This window comes from Leptosomus discolor, chromosome 3 (genome assembly GCF_034619465.1).
Source record: "Leptosomus discolor isolate bLepDis1 chromosome 3, bLepDis1.hap2, whole genome shotgun sequence".
NCBI lineage: Eukaryota > Metazoa > Chordata > Aves > Leptosomiformes > Leptosomidae > Leptosomus > Leptosomus discolor.
Genome location: NC_141393.1, coordinates 42,018,866 through 42,025,649, shown reverse-complemented (window position 1 = coordinate 42,025,649; position 6,784 = coordinate 42,018,866). Strand labels below are relative to the sequence as shown.

The following is a 6,784-nucleotide window of genomic DNA, read 5'->3' as shown; positions in this document are numbered from 1 at the left end:
GGGGACGCAGGAACATGGGGAGCCCAGTCACCTCTGCTTGTGACTCTTGCTTGTGAGGCTGCCAATAGCTCCCGATTTTGTCTATGCCTCAAAGCAGTCTGGTTGGATAACCAACATTCAGACTACGGGCCATTAAACACTTCTCTCCAAAAATCTCCTCATACCATCCTGTACAGTTGCAGAGAAACAGCACCATCCAGGCCATGAATCCAGATTTTTCAGGACTGGTGGATGCATTCATGATTTGTGGCAGCCACAAAGCTTCCGGTTTTAAAGCAAGAGACAGCTGCAGTCATGCAGCTGTTAATAATAAGTTTTCTGCTGCTTTTGGACTAAATATAAGGGCACAGTTGCCTTTGTGCAAGGGCTAACCCTAACTATTGTGCAGAAAAGGCCTCCTCACACCATCCTGAAAAGGGCCAAATCTTCTCAAGTGGGCATTTCTGCTGCCCATGCGAGTCAAAGACGAGAAAAAAGAAATATCTGTAGCTATTTAATTAGCAATGTAAGTATATAGACCGCCCTGAAGAATAAGACCCTAAAACTGGGCTTTGTGTTTTCCTATGACACTGAGAAAGACTATCTGGGTTCCTGTCCAGTGCAAAGTGAGCTGGAAGATATCAAAGTAAAATCTCTTAGTGGCCTCCAAGTGTCAAGCATTTTAGGTACGGCAATAAAATGCAAACATGACTTTTTGACTCAGGATCTCTCAGCCACATACCTCATGAACTGCAGATCTCCTGGGAGAGCGGGGCAGGGAAAAGCATGACTTGGTGTTTGCCTTGCCTGGGAGTATTTATTATTGGTCAGTTCTGGGGATATACTGTCAATCTGGACGAACCTTTTGACCAGTCTGGCATCACTATTCTCACGACTTCTGACAGGGAAAATTTAGCCGAACTCAAACTTGCCTGGAAATTGCAACAGCAGTGTCTTTAGAATAATATACACTACTCAGATTGAAGTTGTCTGATAACCTGCATAATGTAGGAACAAATCCTTCTGATTCATGAGTAAGCCTTTTTCGTATCAGATTACAACACACATTAGCAGCCTAATTCTTGTTCTTAGGCTCACATCATGTGCAAATACACTCTTTTGTCTGACACAAAGGGAAAAGACCATGATTATAGATGATTGCCACAGCTATCCTTTAACAAGAAAAAACCAAGTCCTGTATTATGTGACATCTGCCAAGAGACATGGATGCTGTGGGTTGCAGGTAGCAGTCCTCCTGCACAAGGAGGACACTTTAGCTACTCAGTGACACAGCTGAAGAAAAGCAAAGCATGCTCATCTATGACAGGCAGTCTTCCACGTCTTGGTCTAATCAGACGCTGACTCCAGCAAAGATCATAGAATCCTAGAAGAGTTTTGGTTGGAAGAGACCTTCAAGATCATCGAGGCCAACCTTTGTCCTAGCTCTATCAACACCACTAAACCATGTCCCTAAGTACAACATCTACCCCTCTCTTAAACACCTCTAGGGATAGTGGCTCCAGCATCTCCCTGGGCAGGCTGTTCCAGTGCCTGGCAACCCTTTCAGTCAAGCAATTCTTCCTAATATCCAGCCTGAACCACACCTGGTGCAGCTTAAGGCCATTTCCCCTTGTTCTATCACTTGTTACTAGGGAGAGCAGACTGAACCCCACCTCAAAAATAAAGTCCCCTCATCGAGGACGTATCAGATATCAAACTGATAAGAACAGACACTACACTTGATCTTAGCCAAAAGGCCGAGAAACGATGATGGCTCTTTGCAGTTTGAATCGTTTCTGGTCCATCTTTAAGCTCTCTGGTTCTCTTAACAACTTTAGGTTTTACAGAACTATTAACTAAATCAAATAACTGTGAGTGGGAAATACAACTGATTCTTACACTAAAATATATTTTGAGCTAAATATATTTCAAATATTTAGAAATATTTGAATAAATACATGAATGACATGCCAAATATAATCCTACAAAAATATTTTTAAAAAAATAATTTTTGAGCAAAGACTAATTTTAGGAAAGTATCTGCAGAAATACAGCTATGTAAGCCTGACTAGTTATCCTTACTTTCTTCTTAAATCATTGGGCTATGTTCAGGCGCCTCTACGTACAGTGAAATGGGTAGGTTGGGAGTCTCAAAGCTGCTTTCAAAGTCTCCACTTGTCTCACTGCCCACAAATGCTCTCCAGCCTAAACCGCTCTAAAGTTGCTGTAGACTACAAAGTGAACTTTGCTGAACGTGCCAACATCTACTTCTTCCATGGCAGAGGCTTTTAACCTGTGCCTTTGGATCTCTTCCTTTGAGGACTTCTCTCATTGTTTAGGTATTAAAACCTCTCTGCACAATGTTTTCGTCAAGAATGGAAGGGCCAACAGGTACAGGTTCCCACTGCACTCTCACACCGCTTTGCCAATTCAGTTAATACTTTTTGACACAGTCTCATTTGTTGTGGTATGTATCACACCAACTGGCATGACTCCACTCTCAAAGAGCATACAGGTATGGTGCAGATAAAATCTCACTGGCTCGCTGCTGTACCACAGGTATCTTGCTCCTGATTCTGGGAGGGAAAACAAAATATGGTGCTCTGGTGCACAATAAAGAAAGGCGACTGGGACGGGGAATGGACAAGACTGCTTCTCTCAGACCCTGGCACCTAGCCCTGTTTCTTTTGGCTCTTGCCAGCAAAGACCTTCTTCCACATCCGGCTTTGGAAGCACATCTCCAGTGATATAGCTTCATACCTGCAATCAGACAGTCAAACATCTGCTCAAAATTGAGATACAGGACAAAGACTAATAAAAGATAAAGAGCTAAGATATAGCTAAGAGCTCTAGACTTCTGGAAGGTCTTCAGTCCTAAGGATGTAAAGACTGTCATTTACAATCATTCCATTCATAAAATGCTGAGAAAGAAATAAACATTCCCGATTTTAAGTCCAGAGGCAGATACTTGGCTAGCAACTCTGTAGGTTGTTATTTATATTAATGCTATCGGCTGTCAGGACAACTTAGGCATTCCCTAGGGCTGGTATCATTTATGCCAAAAAACAGGTCAGCTTAGATTAAAAAGGCAGAGAGGGAACTGAACCATCCCCACCTGAAGACGTGCTGTTTTCAAGAAAAGGCAATATTCCTGTGCTATGCTCCACAGCAGGAAAGCAAGAATTGCATACTAATCTCCATGGAGGTAAATACTCTTGCTGAATTCACTTAATATGCAAGGGTTTGTATTCACTTCCTTTCCATTGCATTCCTACCTTGTTCTTTCTATCCGAGGCAGATATTTGAGTTGACCTTCAGCTTGCTTTCTTCTACCTGAGTAATTATTGAGATTTTTTTTTTTTTTTTCCCTCTCTTCACTTCCACTTCCACCCATTCCAAGTCCCCAGAGACACTTCAACGGTACTGGTTTGCCTTGAAAGTCTGGTATTTCAAATATATTTCATTTAACATTTAACAGAAAAAAAAAAAGTTGTTTGTCAAGAAATGCTCCTTTTTTTTTTTTTAACGTAAGCAAATAGAAATTCAGAGGTGCCTGTATGTATTTCTACTGTGCACAAAAAACCACACAGGTGCAGAAGATGATACCAAATCTCCCATGTTACCCTACAGGCTCTGGCAGCCACTCTGCATCAGTGCTGACATTTTCGTTGAGAAGCAGAAATGCAGCCTGCATCCCAGTTCATCAAAAATAGCAACTGAAAATTAACAGCCAGCAAAACTGTCTCTGAAGCTTGTTAGCAGTTAAGATACGTTACAGTATACTGCTGTAGACCTTTGATATTTTCACTAATAGTAACATTCTATGAACTGAAAGATATTTTTTATACCAAAATATATTCTAAGAATAGTCCAAATTCAAATACACATCAATATTTGAAACCATGGTGACACTTCATACACAAATAGAAGTTACAGAGCTTGCTTATGATCTCTGCTTTCAGAACTGAACTACTGGGATCTGCAAGGAAAGACTGTGATACTCACACTGATCTGCCTTTCTCAGATTTCTCATTCTTATGATTTTCACAGACAGTGAGCAGCATGGGCATTCTTCACTCTGCAGAAAAATGACAAAGTTATTACCCACATTAATATTAAATTGCTCATACTTCATAAAAAATGACCTCACATAAGCGCGTGTTGCAATTTTCAAAGCTGTGCAGTAAAATTGGAAGATGAACTACTTGCACTGCTTTGGAAATTAAAACCACGTCTACGTAGAGTTAAAAAAAGAAGAAGAAATGAAAGAAATAGTCATCTGTGTAAATATGTCATTGATGGAAGAAATAACAGTAAAATTGATAACACAGTAAAATAGTTTTGAATAACATTAATTCTTGCATCACATGACAGGACATTTGAATTTAAAAGAAATCTTTATCAACAATTAAGCTTAAGTGTAACATGCTTGAGAAGTTCCTCCATTAAACACCTGTAGACAAAGGCAAAATATGTTTCATTCTCTTGAACAGTTGAAATTTCACACAGAAAGCAGATGTTTTCTTCAGATAATTTTATTTAGTGAAAATTCCAACTTTCCTTTTAAAATCTTTATCAGGAGCTTTTCCTAGAAATAGCAAAGTGCAAACAGGTGAAAGGTTGTGAAGTTATGCACAAATACCAAACTAGGACCATCTTCGTGTCCATGATAATAGCTGGTTTTAGTCAGTGACCCTCCTGTGTACAGCACTAACAGGTGGCTGCTAGCACAGCTACCTGGGCACAGCATGTGACTATACTCATAGCTGGCAGATGCTGCCCTGTGGAAGACCCAAACTTACCTAATGCTTGCATCAAACCACAGACTCAGCTCAAATCCGCAGCAAGCTCCTGTGAGGCACCTCAGACTGCTTCCCAGCCTCCACGAGGATCACCCACTGCGGCTGGCCTTCCTTCCCCCACTGCCAAAAGTGCCTCCACAGGACGGCCAATACCAGCAAAGCTGTCAGTCTTCCTGACATAAATAACTAAATACATATGTGAATTTGGACTAACAGCTCCCAAGTCCTCTTTTAGGCACCAGAATCCCAGCCACAATCTCACCTCCGCTCATCTTCAGCTTCTAATGGTCTGAATTTTTGCATTCTTACCTCACGAACACTCCAGTATGATCCCATCGTGCTCCCAGCTGCAGACAGGTGTGGATGCAACTTCACTATTAGAGGCAATAGCTGGCAGTGACGCCCAAAGTGCCTCTGCAAACTTTAAGGAGGCACCTCCTGAGGAGCAAGTGGCTTATCCTTGCCCCACCTTCCTCTTTGCCCGAGAGCATCAAGAGGGAAGGGGAGGGAATATGCTGAGTTTATTTGATAGCTAAACACCAGAGGGGTGTGTTGGGGGAAGGCTGTACACACCAAGGCTGTGCCAAGAGTTATTAGCAATTCAAGATAAGGGCATGATAACGCACAGCACTTATACATGGCTACCTATGATCTGGCAGCCTAAGCAATGCGTGGATCAGTTAAGATAGTAGCAGCTATGTGTAGGCTGGAGGACAACAGCTCGACAGAACCCCAACCAACAACCAAAAGTATTGTGGATGAAATGACTTTAAAACTTCTATTTCAACAAAATTTTATTTGTTTTCCTTTTCTTGGAGGTAGAGGGGGTTGTGCTGTTTGCCAGTAGATGTTTCCCCAATTTCATTCGTATTCTTGTCAGGTTGATATATGTTTTCCTACTTTCAGAACCCTTCCACAAACACAAAACTGAGTAAACGAAGACAAAAAGAATAAATTCTCCTCGAAATTAGGGCATACATTTATTTATCTTAAGTGCTAACATCTAGGAGTATTAAAAATGATGCAGTGTCATCAAATTGTGATATGACACCGAACTTTTCCATTTTCTGGCAGAACACTGTGCAGCAGCAGATATGCAGGTGAATAGCCCTTGCACAGGTCCAGCTACTAACAAGCCCAGATGTCTGATGTGAAATGACCACTTGAGAACTGCAGGAGGTGATACTATATACTCACAGTACATGCAACCTGTCTTCCCTTTACACACACACCCCCCCCCCCCCCAGAAAACACACTGGAGAGAGTTAATTCTGGCCTTACAGCTTTTCACTGAACGAAAATTACCTTAGTCATCCATCGTTTTAGGATTAGGAATCTACCCTCGATACCTTTCCAATTATAGATGATGTGAAATGACACAAAAAAGTAAGTGTAAGGTCCTCCCAAATACTACTCTCTGAGGGACTAGTTGAAGCAGCTTCCTGTGGCCAAGAGATTGTTTTCATCTCTTACTTGTGGTATTGCAGTTCTGAAAGACCTGTCAGCCACAAACCGTTGCAAGGAGCAGGTGTTCCGGTGCAAGAGTGGCCGAATAGTGGGGGTTTGTTCCCGTGCTGCAATGTTTGTCACTTGGCTTTTGCCTCACTGATAAACCTGCAGGGGTCAGTGAAATTGTGCCTCACTCATATTTTGAACGAAGTCAGAATTTTTTTAGGTCCGGTGCAGGGAAAGCGCTGGATGTAGGCCACAGATGCGCAGACGTATTAATGCCGAAAGCCATACCAGAGCACCAGTACAGCCTAACACTGTGGAAGAAAGCCCAAGAAGTTGTATCATGGGCAACTTGTGCAGACAAAGGCAAGAGGGATTTTTTTTTTCCACTGGAGATCCTGTGGTGTAGCAATACTTTGAGCTATTCTGAACGCTCTTTGGAGGAGTTTATCAACGCTCAAGAGAGCCAGGGGACCAGCCTGCTGATCTGGCACCAGGTAGAAGTGTTCTTGTCCTGCTCTGCCACCAACACTAGGAAACGAAGGGTGTGA

The 6,784-nt window shown here is 42.1% G+C and overlaps 1 pseudogene; it reads right to left on the bottom strand.

Annotated features, from left to right (window-relative positions):
- Window positions 1–1,636: 1,636 nt before the first annotated feature.
- LOC147415831 (U2 spliceosomal RNA) lies at window positions 1,637–1,748 on the bottom strand (annotated as a pseudogene).
- Between the last annotated feature and the right edge of the window lie 5,036 nt (window positions 1,749–6,784).